The sequence below is a fragment of the Caretta caretta genome, chromosome 6 (genome assembly GCF_965140235.1).
Source record: "Caretta caretta isolate rCarCar2 chromosome 6, rCarCar1.hap1, whole genome shotgun sequence".
NCBI lineage: Eukaryota > Metazoa > Chordata > Testudines > Cheloniidae > Caretta > Caretta caretta.
This window is the reverse complement of record NC_134211.1, coordinates 103,707,344-103,731,831: the sequence shown is the minus strand read 5'-3', so window position 1 is coordinate 103,731,831 and position 24,488 is coordinate 103,707,344. Positions and strand designations below refer to the sequence as shown.

Below are 24,488 nucleotides of genomic sequence, written 5' to 3'. Positions count from 1 at the left end.
CGTTTACTGTTTCTAAAAATTGACACAACATGAGTTTTCTGGAACTTCCCCAGTGTTCTCAAACTTACTGAAAATCAACTTGCGCGGTCCAGCGAGCTCCTCAGTCAGCCTAGATGTGAACAGGGATGAGGGAGTAAATTTGTCACCTCCCAAAAAAGTGTGGTCAGAGGTCCTCTGGGCCACATGTATCCCATGGCCACAGTGACTTTAGATAGGATTTTAAAAAGTAAGGAATATAAACCCTTAGGCATGGGCCAACCTTCTGAGCTGCTGTTAAGGAGATTTGTATCCCTCAGCCTGCTCAAGTTGTTTTACACTGTAGTCCAGAGTGGGCCTGGCTCAGTTATGTCAAGGGGGAAGAAGGCACAAAGAGCCTTCAGATCCCTTCCTCCCTGGGCAAATCAAACCACAGTATGGCTGGGGATCCCCCAGTAGGAATGGTCTTCATAAAGAAAGGAGTTCTCTGTCTGCCCTTTCAAGGGTGATAGCCTTGCTGCTGCAACATGGAGTCCTGTGCAGCACAGCCTTTCCGCCTCCTTAATCAGGGCTATTCTTTCAAGGCATAAGCTTTCAGTAACTCCCTTTTTTTCCTTTTGTACAAGAGATCAGTTAACCTTCAGCTCACCCTCTTGGTGGATGTAGAAACAGCCCAGACCCCGAAAAGGATCAAACATATGCCATGCCTTACGATTTTATTTTGTATAGCGTCTTTCATACACACTGTATCTCCAAGTGCTTTACAAGGTTGAACACTTCACAGTAATAGAGAGAAAATAATAGCAGGAGGGTGAGAGTGGTAACAAAGAAGGTGCCTGGAAGTGGTATGTAGTGTATAACGTACAGCAGAGTGCACTGTTAATACAGTTTTTGTTTGGTTCTGACTTCTTCCCAAGAGCTAATATTTGGCAGGGGTAGTGATGAGTGCAGAGGCTCAGAGAAAGTAAAAACCAGCTGGATTGATTCCTTATACCTTGAGTTAGCCCTAAACCCATTTGGGGCCCATGGGACCCAGCAAACCCTGCTGAACTGTATCTTTAAATTTAAAGATACTGTTGGGGTTTAGCTGCAGTTTTCACCCCAGGACCCCTTAAGAACTGTAAAATCTCAGTGTGTGCAAGATTCCCCCCGTCTCCTTCCTGAGAGGTCCGCAGCTCTAGCAGGAAAAGAGAGCAGGATCCTCATATGCTGCAGGGTTTTACGGTCCCACTGTGCAGTCTGGGGCTGGCTCAGGTTTGGGGATGCCCTAGAGTATTGCTAAATTTTCAAAGACAGTTCAGTGGCGCCAGTAGGAGTGCTGACTCCTGTGGGCTTCTGCCTGCTTTGTTGGACTGGGGAGTTGCCATGCAGATGCTGCCTTCCCACACGAGGGGAGCAGATTGCCTGGCCACCTTCTAGAAAGGACTTTAGCTCAGAGGTTGTGGAGAAGGGGAAGGAAACATTTTACCACAAATGGATGCTCTTGCCTTATCTACCTGCTATGGTGCACCGATGACACCCAAGCTGACCCAAATCTATTGCCTACCGTATTGGTTACATGCTGCTTTTGCCCTCTATCTACTCCTCCTATATATGTAATATAGTAAAACACGCACACATACTATGCCCACATGACTACTTGGGTGTTTGTGTTATACCTAATTAGAACTGGATGGCAAGTGGTTTTCCTGTCCCATTAATATTTTTGAGATTTCAACATTTTTTTCCTGTACTGTATTGGGATGAATTTGAGAGCTTTGGACATTTTTTTACAAAAAATAGAGCAGTGTGAATCCAGCATAGCCAATAGCCTGGTGGTCAGGGAATCCTTGCTCTGCCTGATCTAGGGGTGGGTCTTGACCCCCGTCAGTACTGTAACCACTGGGCTGTTGGCCGTTATACACTGGTCTCTCTCAGAGACTGACTATAACACTGGGTCCATCTCTATGCAATAATCACGTAAACCTCTTTGCTCCCAGTAAAAATTAATTCACAGAAAATACGATTTTTACATGACTTAAAATATTAATTTTTATTTCTCCAGGTTTTCATGTTTAGTTCAAAGGGTGGCTATATAGAAGCAGTGCTAGGTCAAATTCAGTCCCTACTGTAAATCCATTCAGTAGTTACTCCAAAGATGAAATTATCCTATTATGCTGTAACAAGTAAATAAATAAAACAATTTTTAGATATAAGGGGGGGAAATAAAGTATGGAAATATAATCAAGTCCATCTACTCAGCCCCAGGTCGGTTTGTGCAGTCAGCTGAGAGGAGGGACAAGAAAAAGGAGACATAAGCAGAGAATGAATAATATGAATTTAACAGTTTAATAAATGCCATAATTTGCACATTTAACTTTAAACAATTAAATTCCACCCCTACCTACAGCCCCTGAGTTTGGCTGCATGTGAAATTTTCAAATCTAAAGAAAAGGAAACATCTGGTGCATCATCTGGCCAAATAGCCCATATGTATCACACTGCAATAAGTCATGACAATACATTTGATATTTTTATTGCAGATATGATTAATATGTATTGCTTTGTCTATATATTTGTCATTATAATTTTTCCTGCTGTAACTAATCTACAAATCATGCTGCAGAAATATATGGATGACTGAATTAGTTGGGGTTCCCCACTAATAGGTTGACATTTGAATACCAGAGTTGAAGATTGCTTGTGTGTAGGAAGTATAGTAGCTAAGTTACTAAATGTATACCTAGCAAGACAAATATGGATGCAACCCTAATTATTGTGTGTGCATATACTCTGTATTCTTTATATGGGAATTTTATCACTGTTACATCTCATTTAAGATAATATCTACTGCATTCATTATCAATTTGTGAGTTGCATTCTCTCTATAGAAGGGCCAGCTTTTGCCCTTAGTGTGGCCTAATAGATAAAGCACTGAATTGGGAGTCAAGAGACGTGGGTTCTAGTCCTGATTTTATCCCTGGTCTGCTGGGTGACATCCCTTCTCTGTGCCTCAGTTTCCCCATCTGTAAAATGGGGATAGTGATACTGACCTCCATGGGAAAACACTTTGAGATGGACTGATGAAAAGCTCTATGGAAGAGCTTGGTAGTACTATTATTATATCTGTGGAATCCCATTGACTTTAGAGGGCTTTATGGGTGTAAATAAAAGCAGAATTAGCCCTCTGTGTTTTTTTGGCCCTACATTCTGTAATGACACCTGTACATATGGGATGAGATTGTGATTGCTTTAGGCATATGTGCTTCTTTCCTTGGAGTGCACCCCCCACCCCTGCCCCACAACAAATAGACTAGACTCCACCCCTTCTGCAAAGTGCTTGGAAACCACTTACCCAAGTTTGAGCCAGGGAACGATGAAAGGCTGGCACTGCAAGCGTAATAGAGGTTGTGGTAGGTTGTCTGTGGAATGTGGTAATTTAGTAGTGACGCGTCTGTCTGGAAGGAGTAGAGGTCAGGTGGTTTCATGTTCTATCTGTCTTTCTGCTTTTGAAGCTTTGTGTCATGTATGTTTCACGTACAGCAACCTAAATCGAGCCACCATTAAGATTTTGTATGTGAGTTTCACATTGATTTTTAGTTCCAGAAAAAAATATCTTTTGTACAGCGTCTATCACAATAGGATCCTGGTCCAGGACTAGTGCTCCTAAGCCCTATGGTAATACAAATACTAACCAAACAATAACACAGCAGTGGTTCCTCCTTTTATGAACTACAGTATCTTGTCTACACTAGAAAGTTGTACTGCTCTAACCATACTCATATAGTTAAAGCAATACACCCTCATGAGTGTGGATGCAGTTATACTGGTATGAATGGGCTTATATGGGTATAACCTGTTCCCATTATGGGATTGGGAATAAGCTATACTGGTACAAGGCAGCTTTTAACCAGTGGTTGTACTGGTATAACTATTTCAGTTTTTAAAAAAATTATACATCTGGCAAAACTATTTATAGGCGTACCAAAATTGTGTGTGGGTCAGGCTTTTGGGAAGGTGCTCTCCATCTGAACTGCTTGGGCACTTTCCCAAAGATCCCGATCTTTGTCAAAGAAGTCACTAGTATCTGGCAAATAAAACACTTTCCCCATGGCCATAAGAGCCAGAAACATAATTTTGGGTTTAAATGAAAACGTAGGTTCTGGAGCATCCATTCAACATTAAAAATATTTTACGGTTATCACTGCAACAGCCATGTGTTACCAAGCAACTGTCTTGCCCAAAAGAAATAGTTAACTTTTAAACCAGCACCATATTGATGGTTTTATTAACTTTTTTATATATATTTTTGCAAGTGAAATGCTGCAGTTTATAGGATTATCTATAATTATTAGTCAAAAAGCTCAGAAAACAGCCACATTCACCCCACATTTATAAGTTTTGCAGAAGTTTGTCAGATCAAGACAGCTAAAGTAAACATGACAAATGTAATTTTGTAGTTCTTAATACCGTTAATCCTTAAAGCATGGAACCAGGAAACTCTTATTCGTAGTGGTATTTGAAACCTGTAAGCAATATCATGTTTCTAATGCTGATTTTCTTTTTATTTCACAAAGAAAACAGTATCAAGGCCCTTTTCCCTGGAATATTACTTGAGGCTATTCAGAAAAAAAAATACAACAGGAAATTTGGCTCTTTAGACCTAATAATGGTCTCCTTATTGAACAGAGACTTGCTTTTTTGTTAAACAGATTTTCTTATGAAAGGGTTAGAAGTGAATAAACGACAGGTTCAGGCTCATCTGATTTCTTTTGATTTATGCTGACCTTGAGAGAGAGAGAGGTCATGCTGTTGGCAGGCAATAAGAACTAATCTGTTACTAACTGAGTAATTAAAAGCGAGGCCTTATATATTTTTGTAGTGAGTTGACAGCATTTTCCATCCCCAAGTCAGACTGTTGCTCTAATCAACATGGTCACGGTATTTAACGCCAAATGACAAGTTTATAAGAAGTCAGATGACAAACCCTGAAATGGGCTGTTCTTTCATCAGATGAATAGTCTGACTATATTGTCAGTGGGGGAAAGACTCCAATAAAAAATTGTCAGCTTGAGTGTACAGTTAAGAATAGTAAACTTTTCTAATGAATTGGAGGAGATACAGTTGGTAAAAAGTAGAGCTGTGTTCAATACAGATTTAGAGTTTTGGCAGACAAACCTTTGTGGACTTCTATAGTTTATTATGTCGTATGAGTGCTTGATTCTGACATCAGATGTGACAGTATCATCTGACTTCTTATAATGTTCTTTTCTGTAGCGCCAAATATCCTGTAAAATAGCAGTTTTTAAGACATGCTGGCAGCTTGGTGACTGAGATCAGAATCATGCCCCATGTTTGATTCAGGGCTTCAATCCTGCAAGGTACGGAAGTGACAACTCTGACCCCAGTCCAGCAAAGGACTTAAGCAGCCGCTTAACTTTAAGCATGTGAGTAGTCTGACTTCAAAAGCACTATTTGCATGTTGAAAGCTAAGCATGTGCTTAAATGCATTGCTAACTAAGGGTCAGGTTGCTCACTCAGCCCCTTGCAGGGTTAAGCCCCAAAAGCACAGACTTTTCTGTAAAATAGCTCCCATATATAATGTGGACTATAAGATTTGAAAACACTGCAGGAAATAAGCTAGCATGCAAAGTCACACCTCCTATAAGTGGATGTTGGCACACACTCTTCAAGATGGAGAAGGGAGATAAAGATACCCAGGGGTGATCTGTCTCAGAAAGAACGATAAAATTCTTCCAGCTCTTAGCTCATAGAGACAAACATTTTGTCTCCCCCTGTCAGGCATCTCTTCTCTCTTAGCAGAGAAACCACTGTGAGGAAAGACTTCAGCAGGGATATAGATTAAACTGAGAAGCCTGTGAGCATCACAGTGACATCTGGAATGTCCTTCCCCTGTCCATCAAAGAAATAACACAGTTATTTTCACAGATGTCCCTTGTGGTTTGGAAAATATAAACCGGGACACTGGTGCCTTGATTCTTTTTTATTTGATTTTACTCCCAGGGGTCTCTAGTTACAGTGCCTCCATCTAGATTTCTAGACATCTGCTGTGCTACAAACCATTCTCGCAGCCAGAAGTGCCTACAAAGCACTCCTCCTGCTATCCATTGTTTGTTCTTTACGGCACATAAGTTTCAGTAGCTGTGATCAAATCTACAAATACACGTGATGGCAATGTGGCAGGGATTACTGTCGGGAAGAAGATACCTTCTATCTTCTGCAAAAGGTGACAGCACAATCCCCTACCTATGTGTGTGTTTGCTTGGCACCTAAGCTATCATGAATCAGTCCGGTACTATTCGGGAATGGGCAATTCTGCCTAACAGATGGCTGTGTGTAAAGGCAGCCAAGAGACCATGTATAAGCTTCACACATTTATTGGGGGCATGAGTCCTAGCCAGAAATGTCTAAATGGACTCTGCCCTGAGCCTTCTGATCTATGACTAGCAGATATGTCCTTTCTAATTCAACTTCGGAAAAATTAACTTCCAAAACGTTGTTTAAAAAGTGTCTGCATCTCTTTGAGAAGGGTGTTTGTCTTTGGTTTTAGGGTGGTTATGTTATATTTATTTATTTATTTATTGTGCTCAAGAGAAAGACATAGCAATGTGATGCAGGGAGCTTGAAAAAGGTGTTCTATTAGAATGGCCACCCCCTTTTGCATTTCCTAGTGAGACACCTGGATCCCAGCCAGCTTTCTGCAGAGTAGGTTGGCAGGATACCGGGACAGATTATGCAGCTGTCTGCTGCCTTCCATGGACTCCTGCATGCATAATGTTCCTGCTGGATAAAGCCATTAGGGTCCAAATTACAGAAAACACAGGGTTTTGTTTCATAGCTTTTATTTGTTGTTCCATTTCCTGTTTCATTCCTACTTAACCTCTGCTCTCTCTAGTTCAAAATAGTATCCATGTGAATTTGGAAATGAACTTCATATGGATGAGAATGAGTTGTAAAATGTAATATGTACTCTATCCTATATTGTGTATTTCTTTAAAGCAATAACCTCTAATTATGGTTTACTAAATTGGAGGATTTTATTCATCTAGTGTTCTTTAATAATAGTTCACTCCCCCTCTCCAATATCTTCTCATGTACAGATTTCTCCTTCTGAGCACATCAAGAGTCAAGTTTTTAAACTCTTTGGGGGCAGGGATTGTCTTTTCATTATGTGTGCATACAGGGCCTAACAAATTGGTACCTGGTCCCTGACTGGGGCTGCTGGGCATTACTGCAATGCAAATAAATGTACCGTTTATATGGCCCATCTACAGTGACAAAGGTCATCATGAGCTAGGACACCCCTTAAAGAGGTAGGAAAAGTGTCTTTAAAAAGCTGAGGTATTTGAGGGAAATAAGTGAAAGAAGGATCCTAGCTTGGTGAATCTCTTTAACTTTGGCCCCAGGTTTTTAAAGGACATTAGGTGCCTAACTTCCACTGAAACCAATGGGAGTTAAATGACTAAATGTCTTAAAAAATCTGGCCATTTCTTCCCTATTTAGTCACCCTCAGAACAGCTTGATATAGAAAGTAGTGCCTGAAACAGTGGTGGTGAGCATACAGACAAGGAAGCACAGTGGTTGCAGCTTTGCTTCACAAGTTATGTTTCCTTAGAGCACTCTTTTCTGCAATGTCACATCAAATGCATTTGTCAATAGAAAGCTACAGTTTTGTGGATCTGGCTGTTTAGGAACATAGGAATTGCCGTAATGGATCAGACCTAAAGTACATCTAGTCCAGTATCCTCAGAGTGCTCAGCTACAGATGCTTCAGAGAAAGGTGTAAGAACCCCATAGCAGGCAGATACTGAGTAAGCCCCAATTCTCTATCATTGGATCTTATCCTGACTTCTGGTAATAGATTGGCTTAAGCCCTGAAGCATGAGGTTTAATATCCATTCCAAACATTTTTGCTGGCATTAATTATAACTGGATATTCTTGATAGCCATATAAATGTCCAATCCCTTTTTTAACTTCTGCTAAGGTCTTGGCAATGAGTTCCAGTCTAATTGCACATTGTATGAAGAAGTATTTCCTTGTATCAGTTTTGGATTGTATACCTTTCAATTACATTGAAAGTCATCTTGTTCTTGTGTTATGAGACAGAACAGAAGCTCCCTATCTACCTTATCTATACCGTTCATTATTTTATATACTATCATATCTCCTCTTATTCATCTCCTTACTAAAATAATCCCAATCTGTTCAATTTATTTGCCTATATCCTTGATCTTTCTTATCACCCTTCTTTGAACCCCTCTAGTTTGCAATATCCTTTTTAGATGGGGGTGATCAGGTAAGTGGCTGGACCACTGGGCTATAGGCTATTCTGGGGTGGGTCTCTCTCAAGCTCTCCTGTTCCACTTTGTATAAAATACTTGAGTAGTCATTGAACCAGAGAGCATAAGATTCTATAGCCTAGTGGTTAGGGTCCTTACCTGGGAAAGGGGAGACTCAAGTTCATGTCTATGTGCAATGACTATTTAATTATTCGCAAAAAGAAAAGGAGTACTTGTGGCACCTTAGAGACTAACCAATTTATTTGAGCATGAGCTTTCGTGAGCTACAGCTCACTTCATCAGATGTTTACCGTGGATACAAAATTAAACAGCTTTAGCAGGAGAGCCATCACCCAGTGTTTCAGGCAGTCTTCTACAGTGTGAGAGACCCAAGTTCAAATCCTTTCTCCACATCAGTGAGAGGATGGAATTGACCCTAGGTCTCACAAATGAGTGTTTTAGCTCAGTGGTTAACAGCTACAAAGGAACCACACCCAACTTCTCTTCCCTACCACATTTTGTGAACCTAGCCCCTCATTTCCTTGGCTTTTGTATTTAAAATATATTTAAAAGGTTTTGTTGTGGATTGAACAAAATGTAATTTTTTTCAACCTTTTTGATATGCCAACATTTTTAGTTTGCATTTGACCCACATGGATTTTCTTTCTATTTTTCAGAACTGCCAGTGAACCAAAAATCAATTATTCACCAAGTGTTACATTCAAGCCACCCATAAGAATTTTATTTTTAACTTTGTGGGGTTTTCTATCCTCATTTTATGGAAATCTTCTTGAATTCACTCTTCTATGTTACTTAGGCTATTCTTGATGTAGTCTTATTTTCTTATGTTCTCTAGAATTAGCAGCTAGGCTTAGATTTTTAAAGGTATTTGGGCAGTGCTGCGCTCAATGTTTAATGTCTGATTTATTTAGGAGCCTAAATCTCATTTTCAAAAGGAATTTTGGCAGTCAAGAGCCACAATCCCATTGACAGCCAGTTGCTAACAGCACACTAAGCGAGGTGTATAACATGGGCCAGTGCCATTTTAATTTGGAGTGAAGTCCTACCACCCCAACATGACTATGGCTAGAAGGTGATGACCCATTCCACTACATCTGGTATTTCCTAGGAATGTTCTTCAGAACGTTACAACAATTGAACAGGTTAGCATTTGTTATTGATTACTACATAATGTCCTCCTCTACACCATGTATCATTAGAGAGCCTATTCTATCCGCTCAGCTATAAGCAGGAAGGACTATAAATGTTGTGTCAGAAAATATTGTGTTATTTGGGACGTTTCCATACAAGTTCTTTCACCTTTTGTGGCTTAATAAGGCACACAGACTTTTACACATTTAACTGAACTGCTGGATCTTCTGACATTCAGCCAACAATTAGTTCCTCGATGATCAATTAAAATGGCTGGCAGTAGCATTAAGATTAAATTTGACCTCCCATAGACCTAGGGACAAGATTCAAGATCTGAACAGCAATGCCTATCTGTTGGCCACTGAACTTTTCCAGTACTCTAATATAGAGCAATGGCTAGAATTTTCTTTTTTGGAGGGGTTATAAAGTATTTGGATGAGTCTCTGTTTCATTTTTGGAAGGTTTGCCTCTGGTTTTCTTTAAGACATTTTTTTTTGTTTGTTTAGCAATTCCTTTATGACAGCCTGGCATTCTTTATGACTAAAGCCAAAAGGGCTATTGAGATTGTTTCCAGAATTTACTAATCTATTCTGAAGCAATTTCTTTCCAAAAGGTAAAAGAGACTTCAAGTTATTCCAACAGGAAGAAGGTAGCTGAGATCTGGAAGCCATGTCTGGAACATTCTGCAAGAAAAATAGGCACGGGGAACTGTATGTCTTAAATGAGTAATTTGTTTTGGAGAAAGGCTTTTGAGATTGATGTTTTTGAGATATGAACCTGAAATGACTGTTTCTTCTGAGTAATAGTGGAAGTTGTTCTGTCTAGGCAGAGGAATTGCTGGTATTCTAGTTTTACATTGTGGAACGGATCATGACAAGTGTAAGAAATGGAATATCTTGCAAGATTCTCAATTTGCTTGGTATGTGAGACAGAACCATTGCCAAAAAGATTTTTCGCATTAAGTTCATTTGGAAAATATATCCACATCATATTGGTGGTCTCTGTTCTATTTTTTTTACCACCTACTCTGCAGCGATTCCTATATTTGTGTTTATATTATTTGCATCCCACTTATTGTATCCCAGGAAATTTAAAAATCCAGAACAATGCCTTAACCACATAATTCCTTTCAAACCTTCGTTGCTTACAGAATAGGTTACTGGTCATCTTCACTAGCTATTTCATTTTGCACCAGATTTGGGATTTCTCTGCTTAACGTGGTGGGTCTTGAGAGAGTGCTTTGATCTGTTGCTTGTTCACAGATAGTTACACCCATATTAGAGAATGTGGACAGAGTCCTTTCTGGAGCAGTGGAATTGGCATCACAAATAGAAGTATCAGCAACATCAGTTTGTGGGATAACACTTTCAAGCCCAGCAAAGGAGCAAAACTGAGGGAGCTAATAAGATGGGGGTAAGTCTTTATTATCCTCATATTACAGATGAGGAAACTGAAGCACAAAGCAATATGGTGTTTTACCCCAGGTCACAAAAGAATTCAGTGGCAGAGCCAAGAAAAAATCAATGTCTTCTAACTCCAGGTTCTGTGCTTTTGCTATATCATTGTCCCTTTATTTTCTTTACTTTGGGAGGAATGGAGAATGCTAAGGTAAAAATGCACACTTCCCTGTAAACTGCCTTTCATACTGGACCCTGCTTTGTATAAACATTGTTAGAGCTGGTTGGAAAAAAAATGGGTACATTTCTTGAAAATCTCATCAAAAATCGTCCCCTGCCTCCAGTCCATCTCTAATCATGGTACAGTTCAGGAGGTTATTTATACATCAATGAATAAGAAGCAAACTTTTAACTGCCTCAAATTAACTTGGCAACTCAATCTTTTATAATAAAAACAAAGTATTTCTCTGTCCAGGGCTGAAATCCACCCTAAATTTTGCATTCTGGCAAACCCTGCAGTGAAGGCAATTTTTGGATCTCTTGGTAATGATGACTCTGCACTCACATATAAAGGTAAATCTGTGGCTGTGAAAGTACATTTTAATGACCAGGGAGTTCAGTGGATGGGAACTGTGCAGTTAATTACAAAATTTGTACTGCAGAGGTTAATCAGTCGGTATCCACTTTAAACATCATGAGAGAGAATGAACTATTCCTACAACTGAATAATCATCTGTCCTTTTAATTATTTGCTTAGTTTCCCATCTTAAGTTCGTACAATATATTTCTGAAAAGGATGATGGGAATTTGGCAGTATCATGTGATCTAGCCTGTTGGACTCAGTTTTTAGTTTACTGTATGTCTCACAGCTCATTTAGTAGGGTGTTACCCTGACAATACTTAAGTGGCAGGCAGAGGTGAATACGGATGAACTGCAGAGCTATTGGTGTTTTTTGTGTTCTCACTTTCCTAATTTTAAATATGGTCTTAATAATTGTGATCAGTGTAGACAGTGCAATTTAGTTAGTTCCTCCCTTCCACTGGATGAGTCAGAGATGTGAATGCCAAGCTTGGTTGTGGAAGATTTTTTCCAGCAACGGCATGTGGCTCTCTTTGACAGACTCCTCCCAACCATTTTGCTGGCAGCTGCTAAGTAGCCTCTAGATCTGTTATGTGGGAAGACTACTGAGGGGCTTCTATTCTACATATTTCTCTGGAAACAATTTTAGTGAGCTACCTTTTGATTCTCCAAATGTTCATTTGTTCTGTATTTATCCATTTGGTTCCAAACCCCACATAAGTCTGTGACTGCATACAGATCCTTTTATAGCTGACAGAGCAATTTTATGAACTAGCATTCTATGGTGATATTTCTTTGTCCCACCCAGTACATTTCTCACTTGTACATTATCTTTTCTCTGAGAATCAGAAAGTAGTTTTCCTCCTCACTGAAATAAATCATACACAATATAATCTAATTATGGGTTAGATTCTGTCTGCCCTGTTCACCAGATTAAGGCTGCAGAATGCCCCTTTTCCATCCACTGAGACCATGTGGGAAGCAACCAGAAATGAGGGGCAGCCAGACAGTTGAGGGAATGACCAGGGCTTTTCTCTTTCCCATGCCAATGCTGAGCTGAATATCTATGATGGTACTGTACCTTTTTAAAGTTGTACTAGTGATTGCGTTTGAGTACACTTCCTGTAGCATCCTGGAGGCGTCCTGTCTCTCTCTCTGCCTTCCCCACAATGCAGAACACCTCTGACCCTTACTGTCCAAGCACATCCACTTCTTTGAAGGGCTGCCGCCAATGAAGTAAGTATATCTCCTATTTCCTCTTGGCAACCAGATTCTCTACACCAGGGGTTCCCAAACTTGTTCCGCCGCTTGTGCAGAGAAAGCCCCTGGTGGGCCAGGCCAGTTTGTTTATCTGCCGCGTCCACAGGTTCGGCCAATCACGGCTCCCAGTGGCTGCAGTTCGCTGCTCCAGGGCAATGGGAGCTGCAGTAAGTGGCGCGGACAGAGGGACGTACTGACCGCCACTTCCTATTGGCCTGGAACAGCAAACCACGGCCACTGGGAGCAGCGATCGGCCGAACCTGCGGACGTGGCAGATAAACCGGCCCGGCCCGGCCCGCCAAGGGCTTTCCCTGCACAAGCGACGGAACAAGTTTGGGAACCACTGCTCTACACGCAGTGCTTGTATTTGTACTTTTACGGGAAATTCTGTCCAAAGATCTCAAAGTGCTTTAGAAACACAAATGAATTAAACCTCAAAAAATCCTTGTGATTTAGGGAATTATCCCAGTTTTACATATGAGGAAGCTGAGATGCTGGGAAGGCAAGAAGTCCGTATGGAGCCAGGAACAGAATCTGACTTAGAGAATAAACATCTCACTGCGTGTTACATTGTACACATACCTATCCCTGCAACTTGCTGTCACTCTCTGTTTTAGAACTGGGTGCATTGGAATGCCTAGTAGTAGACTTCATACTGTGTTTATTGACCATAGCATTGCGGACAAACCTATGGCCATCAGCACACAGCCTCATTGTGACTTCCTCTGTTTACAAACTGGCATATTCTGTGCTATTTGTGTAGTCAATGACATTCAATAGTTCCTCTATGGACAATAAAGAGCTCCTAAAAGTGCTTAAAATCATCATCCAAGATATGAACTCACCAGATGTGGTCTCAACAATGACCTTTGATAGACACCTTGGGCCATATTTTGCTCTGAGTTACATTTGTGCAGCGCCTTTGAAGTCAAAGGGGATGCATGGTTGTAACCGAGAGCAGAATTAGATCCCAAACACTTTGTTGTTTGATTTGAAATTTTATACTTCCGAAGTGGAAGGTGTGAGTAGGGTTTTCCACCACCTCTCTCCTTTGTCAATGTATGGAAAAGTATGGCAGTGGTCATGTTGTCCCCAGTACATAGCCTATTTTTTCTTACTACTTCGAGAATGAGCTTTCTTTAACATACTGGCCCCATGTCAGAAATTGCTATACCTCTGAGATAAATGCATTGTCAAGGTTTGAGTGAAGCTGCCTAATACCATCCAGGAATTATTGCTATTCACATATTGCTAGGGCAGGGTTTCTATGTTAACATGATGAAAATATCTGGAGTTTTAATGATTTTTATTTATTTATTTATTTTGTGTGGCTCCTAATGAGTTTCAGACATGTAGGCACCAAAGAGCAAACTTGTTGTGTCTTCCATCTGCCAAGATATTGGAGTTCTTTTCAATAGCCTGCTGTAGCAGGGACTTCCAAAATATGGCTGTGTGATTGCCTTTAAAAACATTGCCCTTAGAGTTGCTGGTCTCCTGGTTAAGTTTTTTAGGATTCTCAGTATAACTTCCTAGCCAGTTTTTTGCTGCCCTGTATCAAGATATCGATGCCAACAGCAGAGCCTTGTCTTTAAAATTAAGTAGGTGCAGTATCTCTGTGACGTGCTAAGATTAAATCTCTCAAGGTGCACTAGACAGTGTAGATGGTTAAGATTTCTCTTGTGGCAAAATAACATGAAGGGAACCTAGTCATCAAGCTGCCCATTGAGTCTTTAGGTCTGAATTTTTCTCCCAGCGGCCTGTCTAGACAGGCGTACGGTGTGCCCTTCTCTGCTTTGAATCGGTGACTGCAAACGTTATGCAGATACTGTAGCTACAGGATGAGGTGACCACAGCTTAGTACAGCACACTGCCGTACTTTACAAGTGTTCTGCAGTTTGGAACCAATGGAGCATTATGTAAATTTGCAGTCTCTGCATAATAGCACTTTTGCTGGGTCATTCGGAATCTTTCAACGCTCTTTTTCCACCTAATTGCTGCTGTTCACAGGTCTGCCTGGAGACCAGGAGTGCCTGCAAGGCCAAGTTACTGCAATTAATTATGTAGAGCCCAATCCTGAAAGCCTTCCTCATACCAGTAGTCCCACTGAAGTCAGTGGGATTGCCTGAGTGAGTACAGGTTTCCAGGGTTGGCCCTTTACAGTGTAAAAATCTGAGGGTCATAGCCTTACCTTGCTGTTCCCTGGGTGAAGAGCCTTGAGCTCCATTCTCCAGCTGGACTTTTGCCTACTCAATTCCCGACATCAGAAAATCCAGGGCTATGAGATTTCATAACTTCCAGGCCCAGACTCAAGTAGGTAAATATCAAACAGACCCCTCATTGGTTGGAATGCCTAAAGCCTGTTGGATTGTGTCCACGCACAACAGCTGTGTCAGCTGTATTGATTGACTGTAGACATGCAGGAGGAGACCTTTAGCTCCTGTTCAGTGGCACTAGTGTTACCTACAATGATTTCTTTGCAATGTGAGCAGAAAGACACAAATATTGGAACTGCACCAAGTTCAGCTTGTTCTCCAAACTCTATCCTTCAATGCTATGGCTCACATTCAGAAATTACCCCAAAGCCCCTGCTCCTGTCAACAATGCTGGGAACGGTGTGGTATGTATTTTAGGAGTCCCAAGATGCACTGGTACAAATGTTGTTGTAAGGTGCACTCAGTGTGTTGAGGTACCAAAATGGGTTCTGTCTGAAAGAGTGTTGCTGTGTGGTTGCACTAAACTGTTGCAAAGACAAGCTGTGCAGAAAACCACTTCATGTAAAAGTGTCCCTGCAAGTCTTCTCTCTTGGAGTTCAGTCCTGAAAGGTTCTGAACACCACCCTGAGAGCACTCAGCACCTGCCAGAAGTGCTCAAAATCTTTCAGAATCAGGTCCTTAGCATGGGCACACCCTTCGTATACTACCTTTCATGCAGTGATGTATTTTGACAGACAACAGTATGGGGTCTAAATATCACAGACTAAAACAATGTTACAAGATTATTGGCAAACACTGAAATCAAGACATTGAAAGTTTTAAGGTGATATAAGACACCAGAAAACCATCTGTAAGAGGCAACTACTGTGGTTACTATGGCAACCAACTGGAGAAAAAATATTGGAAACAATTTTGTTTTTGCAATGCCATGGGGATTAAAAAAGTAAGCAAGCAATAAAGTGGGAAGCTACTGCTATGTCATAGCAGTGTGGGAGTGAAAAATACTGGTTTAAATATGTATCAACTAGTAGTTAAGTAAAATTAGTGCCCTCAAATATAGGGAGGTCACAGCTGTATGCTCCTTTCATTGATTTTGATAAAACACATCTGCACACATAAAAACGCCCAAGGCACAACCTAGTTTACAAATAATCAATTTGCTAAATCATTACAATATTAAGGATGAAGGAAACCCCACAAGATAGGCAACAATCAAAGACAGGTAAGAGAAATTGAACAAGGGCCTAGAGTAACACCATTAAGCTATTGCATGTAAACATCACCAAATGTCCTAAAACTAGTCCTAAAAGCACATTAAAGTGGGTTCAGAATTATTTCCTAGGATCTCAACACCTAGAAGTACTAAGATCTTACACATATCTTCCCTTAATGTAGCAGAGAAGAAGAATGCTTAGTAGAGGAAAATAAACAATACCTGGAGGGTGGAAAGAGAGGAAATCAATGACAAGTGTGGAAAGAAGTAGGATGCGTTAACAGTTGTAGCACTGTTTCCTGCTGAAAGTCAGGAATCTTAGGGTGAAATCCTGGCCCTGTTAAAGGCAGTTGCAAAACTCCTATTGACATCAATAGGATCAGGATTTCACCCTGGGGTTCTTTCCCCCGCTGTATTCACTTACTAGGTCCAGTCCTGCCAACAGTTTTTGTGTGTGTGTGTTTGTGTGTGTGTGTATGCCTTAGAGAGGCACTTAATCTTGAGAAAATCACCTAACTTCTGTGTGGCTCACTTTTTTCCCATTTTATTTTTTTTAATTACAAATCTTTCCACATACGGGATTTTTTAGGATGAATTAATGGCGGTAAAGTGCTTGGAAATCCTTGAAAGAATTAGGTGTGATAAGGCATATACTTATCAATGACCAACAAGCAGTCCAGATGGTTAATAGTAAAGCATGATTTTCTAAGCACCAGCTGAAGAAACAATGTTGTAGCAAAGTTTGCCCCACATTTAAAGAATACTGTATCACCAGTATGAAAAATTGGAGCGCTTACTTCAGAACACATCATATATAACTAAGGCCTATAAGGTATGGTATAAAGTACACCTGCATTAATGGAGGGAAAGCAAGCAGAGAACAGAACCTCTTTGAAAGCCCATTTGGGATTACTATTACAACCTGGTTGTTGCCTAAAATTGTATTTCCCAAAGGCATCGCGTCTGCTGCGCCTGCACGTCTGTAAATGGGAACGCAGCGGGAAAGAACGTTGATATTTTGTGACTCTCGGCAGCTCACACAGCCAAGAAAATAGCTGCACAGAAAGGAAGAGAAGCATCTGAATGGTTTTTTTCTAGATCTGCCCCCAAGACTAGAGCAGGTCGGGATTAACGTGGCCCTTCCTCAGCGGTGCAAGCAGGACACGCATTTCTCGCCGGTAGCGGCACTCGTGGGAGGGACACAAAGGGGGCCGGGCACGTGACCTCCCCATGTGACTCTTGCCCCCCGCCCAGCCTGGGGACCCCGCGCTCTGCCCATCCCTTCACCCTGTTCCAGATCCATCCCCACGTTACCTGCGGGGGGAGGGGGACTCTGTCTCCCGCCCCGCTGCGCTGCGCTGCGCTGGAAACTTCTGCTGTGCGGACCCCGGGCAGGAGGACTCAGCAGCGGCAGCCCCGCGCCGGCTGCTCCTCCAGCGCGGCGACCGTACTGCCCCCAACCCCGCCCCCAGCCCTTCCGTGCCGCTGTGTCTCCTGAGTCCTCCTGCCAGAGGGCAGGGCCGGGGGTGCGGGGCCGGGGCCGGTAGAGCCGCCAGCGTGGGGCTGCCCCGGGGCCTCGTGTTCTGCCGCGGCTCCGGCCGCCCAGGGCTCTCCAGGCAAGCGCGGCGGGGAAAGGAGCAGGATCCCGGCCGCTGCCAGCCCCTGCCTCCTCCGTCTGTACAGCAGCCCCGCCAGAGGTGGTTCCCAGCGGGGAAAGGAGCAGAACGCAGGCAGCTCCTCCAGCGGCGGCACGGCCCCCAGCCCTGTCCTCCGGCACGGCTGCTGGGCCGATGGGGGAGACGCAGCCCCCTGGAAGGGTTGGGCGGGCTCCTCCTCTGCCTTTCCAGTAGGCCTAACTAGCTATAAATATCTCACTGGTGTGGCGTACGGGACTGTACCACGGCCCTTCCCTACGTGGCCCTGGAACTGGATGGAGCTCAGAACTGGGGGAAGGAACAAATGATGGGTCAAATTCTGCTCAGTTTGTTTTCCCTTTGACATCAGTGGGACTGCCTGTCTGAGCAAGGTGAGAAGGTTTTGCCCTATATAGGCACACCCATATAGTGGATAGTAGCAAGCAAAGCACTTCCTCTTGAGCCAATTTATATAGAGCGTGAGTGTCTCTTATTCTCAGATAGTTCCATCCCTTAAAGAAAATGAAGCTAGATGCATCAGGAAAGGTTTTTGTGAGATGTTTGACAATTCTTTAAATAGATTCTGGCCATGGAATACATGCTTGTCAGGCTAAAGGTTTCTTAACTGCAAATCCCTCTAAAAAAGGGGAAGATCAGCTAAATATAATTTAAAATTTTGCTTGGTCCTGAGTCTTTGCATTTCTGCATATAGTCAGAATGAAAGCTTATTCACTTAGAGACCTGAATGAATTAGTCCAAGATCAGACATTTTCCCCATTTCAGGAAAACAAAATATAATGGTTCTCAAAGGATCTTTATTTAAAAAAACCCCCAAAAAACAGCGCGCTTACTCACAGGCAGCATGAGTGTAGAATTCCAGTATGGTGCCTGGGGAGTTACACACGTCATGTTTTCCCTGCCCTTTATAGACTGACTCAAAGGCACACACTTTCATATTGCTTCCTGAGCACTACACTACTACTCTATTATATTCAAATTGTCACAGCTGGGGGAGGTGAAATGCTAACCAGACAGAAATGCAGAGCCCATTCCTTAGCCTGTGCTCCAAACTGTACCAGTAGATGGCATTATTTACATATCCACCACAGGGCTGAATTTTCAAAGGTGACTTTTAATTGTGAAAAGAAAAGGAGGGCTTGTGGCACCTTAGAGACTAACAAATTTATTTGAGCATAAGCTTTCATGCATCTGATGAAGTGAGCTGTAGCTCATGAAAGCTTATGCTCAAATAAATTTGTTAGTCTCTAAGGTGCCACAAGTCCTCCTTTTCTTTTTGCAGATACTACAGACTTACACGGCTGCTACTCTGAAACCTTTTAATTGTGAGTACTTTAATTTTTTGATGCACACTTTAACACATTGAGGGCCTGATTTTTCAGAGGTTCTGAGTCCCCCATAGTTCCAATGGTCTTCAGTTGGTGTTGAGGGTGCTCAACATGGTTGAAGAACAGGACATAGATGACCACTTGTGTCAGAGTTATGTGATAGGGTCTGGGACATAAAGACAGGTCTCTTGCCCATCACTCTTGTGTGTCACACCTTTATTAAAAGACCCCCAAAATTAGAGGCCACTTTTGAAAATTTGGACCCAAATTGCCTCTTATCAATACATCACTATCCAAGGAAAATTATGAGTTCCTTTTTTAATGTTACAGCGATTCCTGTTAAATTTGCTGAATAAACATTTTATCCTGTTTCTCAAAAAAAGGAGTACTTGTGGCACCTTAGAGACTAACAAATTTATTAGAGAATAAGCTTTTGTGAGTTACAGCTCACTTCGTTGGATGCATCCGATGAAGTGAGCTGTAGCTCACGAAAGGTTATGCTCTAATAAATTTGTTAGTCTCTAAGGTGCCACAGGTACTCCTTTTCTTTTTACGGATACAGACTAACACGGCTGCTACTCTGAATCCTATTTCTCAGTTATTGTAATTAAAAGTTATTGCTTTTACTTAATCCACTTGTAACTCACCTGTTGCCAGCACCCTAAGCATTGGGCAATGAAAAGGATGCAAAATGTCTTTACAAGCTTTAAAAGACTTTTATCTGTCAAATGCAACGTAAGACATCAAGAGACACAGGCAACTGAGTGCCCCTATAAAATGATCATAGCCCAACTAATGAGAGGGTTTAGGATCAACAGTAACGATGGGTAATTTGGAACCTATACAGAGCAGGCCACATACACTGCTGTCACAAATGGGCGCAGCTCCATTGAAGTTTTGGGTAGCAATTAACTTTGGCCCAGTATTACTATTCTGTATTTAACCTGTAACATAAATGTAAAAGAAAACAGCATTTGTCATGCTGTTAACTTTGTAATTGATTCAAATACATAAGCATGAGGATGGAGCGAGGCAAACTTTCAGAGTTTGAAATTGTAACAACCTCAGTGCTTCCTTGATGAAAGCTTTGGTGTAACAAATTTACTCAAGATGAAATTATATGGGAGTTATATTAAAATCAGTCACTTTCAAAGATATTGCATCAGGGATGAATTTGCTCTATATGTTGATATAATTCACAGACAAAGTAACACAATCTTCTTTCAGACATGGACTACTAAATATGTCTACAGGAATAATGGGGTTTTAAATGGTTTTAAACTCAAGCTCTATAATAATAATAATAGGTTTCATGTACTTTGAATCTAGAAAACAGATTCACCAGTAGATGGTGCAAATCTCTTGATTTGGCTTCAGAGTGTCAAGTGTAAGGAATATATTGAGTAAATAATAGTTTGATTTCGCATGAAAGTTTGCTTATTTATAACTACTGAATTCATTAGCTGAATGCTGATACTCAAATTATATTTTGTATTGTTTTTTGTCCAAGAATCAAAATATTTTAGCCATCAGTGCGCTAAGCCTTGGTTCTTTAGTACTTGGCCTGGTCTCACACAGTCCTTACACAGGCAAAAATCTCAACACAATCAAAGGGTCCACTTCTGCTCTCAGTTACATAGTTACAAACCCTATTGACTTGCCTGGGCAAAAATTGTGTGCTTTAGCCTATTGTGTTTTATTTGTTGGTATAGGGGTTTGTTTCGTTTTCTAAACAGGAGAAGCCGATGCCTAAATCTTGCATGCTGGTTGATTAAAACACCAATTGATTAAAGGCTAGTAATAGTATCTAGTACTAGTATCTTCAAATCCCCCTGATGTCAGCTGAGGGCATTCAACACTTTGCCGGAGCACTCTCCGACTTGCAAGATCAAGCCCAAAATTCTTAGCGCAAACTATGAAGAAACCAAAGAAGAGTAATTGAGACAAAACTCCCTCCTAACTCTCATCTCTCCCATCCACCCCCACCCCCCAAAAAACAAAAAAACTAAGTAGACATGTTTTGCAGGGGAGTTTAACCGGGTGGTTTGGCAAATGCAATCCTTATCCCCCAGACCACAGCCACAATGCAGAGCAGCTGGGCAGTCACTCTGTGGCTGTTTTTGCAACTCCTGGGCTGTACAGTAGCAGCAGCTGCAGCCAACTATGGTCTCTTCATCTGGAGCTTTTGACCAGAAGAGCCATATAATTTTACAGACCTACCAGCCCTATCCCTGCCCTTTCTTGGGACTTGTCACTGCCCCCTGCCGCAGAGCAATGCAACGCAGTCTGTCTGTCGTTGTCATTTTGTTCTTTTATATTACATCTATCACTTGGATTGATTTTTGTCTCTCCTCCATGCTTTCTGCATTGCTTTCCCATTACCTGTTGGCTGCGGGGCAGCACCATAAAGATTCCATTGCGTTTCAGGCTTTTGGGGCCTTTGCAAGGACAGGCTTTGCCCCTAAAAGAACATGGTCTATATACGTTTGTCACAAACTGAGACAATTTTACATGAAGAGAGACAAAGGTAAGAAAAGAAAAAAGATAGATGTGCTAATTGGACCTGCTTTAAAGTTCATTGTGTCAGCCTGATGAAGGTTTAATTTAATTCTGTTACTCAGCGAAGAGATTCAAAATCAACCCAGCTGTCTTTTAAAAGATCAGAAATAATTGGATGACAGTTGCTAGGAGGACTGGATTCACACTACCTTGAAATGAAGTGAGCTGTAGCTCACGAAAGCTTATGCTCAAATAAATTTGTTAGTCTCTAAGGTGCCGCAAGTACTCCTTTTCTTTTCTTGAAACAATGCTATTCTATTAATTGAAAGGAAAAACAGTGGCTAATTATCCATGGGAGAAAAGAAAAAAAATCCCCCTCATAAATAAGGTTGCTAATACCTCTTGAGGTGAAGAGTTTGTGCAACTCAGACCCACATTTGCCCAGTTATAAACTTCCAAAAGAGCAAATGGCATGTTATTGTCTGATAAAGGGGAAAACTAAAGAACCTCCACTTCCTATTAACTTCTGTAAGTCTGCGTCTAATGAAAATATTTCTACATCTAAGGGCAAGATTTGCTCTCTGTTACACTCCAAGGAACTCAGCTGAAGTCAAGACAGAATGCAAAGCAGTATTTGATCCATAATATCTGACCAGAAGAGTTGAGAGTCTCCTCAATCAAGTGGTGGAAATAGAGGTGTGCAGGTGGTCCTCTGTGCACTCTGCATGCCACTGTGCAGTGCTTTACTGTTCTATTTGGAGCAATACAGCAGGGGAACTTGTAGGCAAAACAAAGGACTGCTCAGTAAATCCATTGCTATGTCTGTCCATTACCCAGATGTCTTACAAAGAGCACAGGGGTCAGCAATGCTTACTGCGGCCTGGAGGCTGTAGTCAGAGCTGTTTTGTTGGTGTTCCATGGCTTTGGGAGGTTTACTCCAATTTTGAGGATTTGTCATTAAAAAAACAGAACTTTTTAAAAATGATGAAATAGGGAAAAACTCAAATTTGGGGGGATAACAAAGTTGCTGAGGTAAAAGGCTCCATGATGCAAGTACCTTGGGAGGTATCTAGATTACACTGGAACAAACCTGTGTGTTGCTGTACTAATGTGAGCATGCACTGACAAATTTCCTCTGGGATCTTGTTTGGCTCCTGCTTCGGGATTTCAGCAAAACAGTGATTATATAAACACTTTAATAGACATGGTCCTAATCAGTATTGCAGTGACTGGATTTCAGGGGTCAGAAAAAAGCCCTCTCCTATATACAAACTATAGATTGTACCTTACATCCTTGAAGCAGTTTGTGATCCTTTGGGAATGAAAGGTGATATGAAAGTCTAAATTACTAGTATTTAAATTACTGCATTTATAATATACACAATCCTACATTGGTGAAATGGAGATTTAACTATGGGGTCAGTCCTTCTGTGGTCATAATCTGGATATTATAACTGTTAAGCTATTCATTTGTTCAGTGCTGGCCTTATATAGAGAAAAGCACAGTTCATGTCCCACAAGGCTTAGGATGTAAAACACACCCCAGACAGATAACATTTGTTCTGGATGCTCATCAAAGCATCGTAATTATTTATTAGTATTATGTATTGTCGGTTGTGTAACCGCATTAATGACTGCACTGGCAGGCTTGGTGGAAAGCAGTATGTTTCAAGGGCGGGGTTCAAACGAAAAAGCTCGAGGCACTGGGAGAGTGAAGGGAGTGAGAAAAGCACTAGGAGGTAGTGGGAGTGGACGTGTAGACAGGGCAGACTTGTTCAGGGCCGGTAGGATTTCCCCTCGCCTTTGCTACATTTCCCATAAAAATGCAGACTCCTTAGTGTGGAGCACGAACGTCATTCCCCCCAGGCTGTCTAAAATCACCAGGTTTAGTCTTCCTCTCACTCACGCTGGTGTAAACTGAATTGAGGGTGAACTTGCTGAATTGGACACACTGGATGTTTCCCATGTCACTGGTGCTGAGCACCTATGGTAACCGGTGGTGCAAGGAGAATAAGTTTCTTATCGGTACGCTGCAGTCATGGGAGGGACACAAAAGAGGAGCACCAGTTAAAGGGTGGGGGCATGTGGCCTCCCCACGTGACCCCCCCCCATGTGACTCCTCCCCACCCCGCCACCAGCCCGGGCCTCCACGCTCTCCCCATCCCCTCCCTGTGATCCACATCCTTCCCACATTACCTGGGGTGGGGGCCCTGTCCTCCTCCCACTGTGCCAGAAACTTCTGAACTGCAGGGGAAAAAGGAGCAGAATTTGGGGCCGCCAGCTCCTCCAGCATGGCTGTACCGCCCCCCCATGCCCACCCCCAGCCCTTCCACGCAGCTGCATCTCCGGTCTGGGGTCTGTACATCAGCCCCGCCGGAGGATGGGGCTTGGGGGGGCCGGGGCTGGGAGAGGTACAGTCACGCCAGAGGAGCTGCCGGCATGAGGCCACCGCACATTCTGCTCCTCCTGTGTCTTTCCGGTATGGAGTACCAGCTAGAAATATCTTACTTGTCCAGTGTACCGTACTGCACCACCGTACTTGTACCACTGATGGTAACCATATATGTACCGAACAGCGACTCATAACGCACATACACCTACAAGTATACACGCATCCCTCTTGAGTCCAGCCATAGCATCATAGTGCCCTTCCCGTATCACTCTGTTCCCGTATCGCTCCATTCACTCTGTTGCAGGTGCAGGACAGGTGTAGGTATCCATGGGATAGTTCTCCATAGGTTATATATTCTTGGTCATGTCACTATAAAAATGGATGGAATTACACCTGGCATGAATTTAGCCCTTGCTGTTTCCAAGGGCTAACATGGCAGTAGTCTATGGAGGGCTGTATGGTGTGAGCTTTATTCATAGAATCATAGATGTGTAGGACTGGAAGGCACTTTGAGTCCAGTCTCCTGTACTCAAGGCAGGACTAAGT

The 24,488-nt window shown here is 42.1% G+C and overlaps 1 long non-coding RNA gene across 2 annotated transcripts; it reads right to left on the bottom strand.

The window, feature by feature from the left end:
* Positions 1–799: 799 nt before the first annotated feature.
* LOC125638367 (uncharacterized) lies at positions 800–17,683 on the bottom strand. Of its 2 annotated transcripts, none has more exons than XR_007357205.2 (3): positions 17,386–17,683; positions 3,311–3,502; positions 800–2,241 (listed from the first exon to the last, which is right to left on the bottom strand). It is a non-coding gene; the product is annotated as an uncharacterized LOC125638367 (long non-coding RNA). The 2 variants fall into 2 exon arrangements; XR_012668760.1 differs by having other exon boundaries at positions 800–2,132.
* Positions 17,684–24,488: the final 6,805 nt, after the last annotated feature.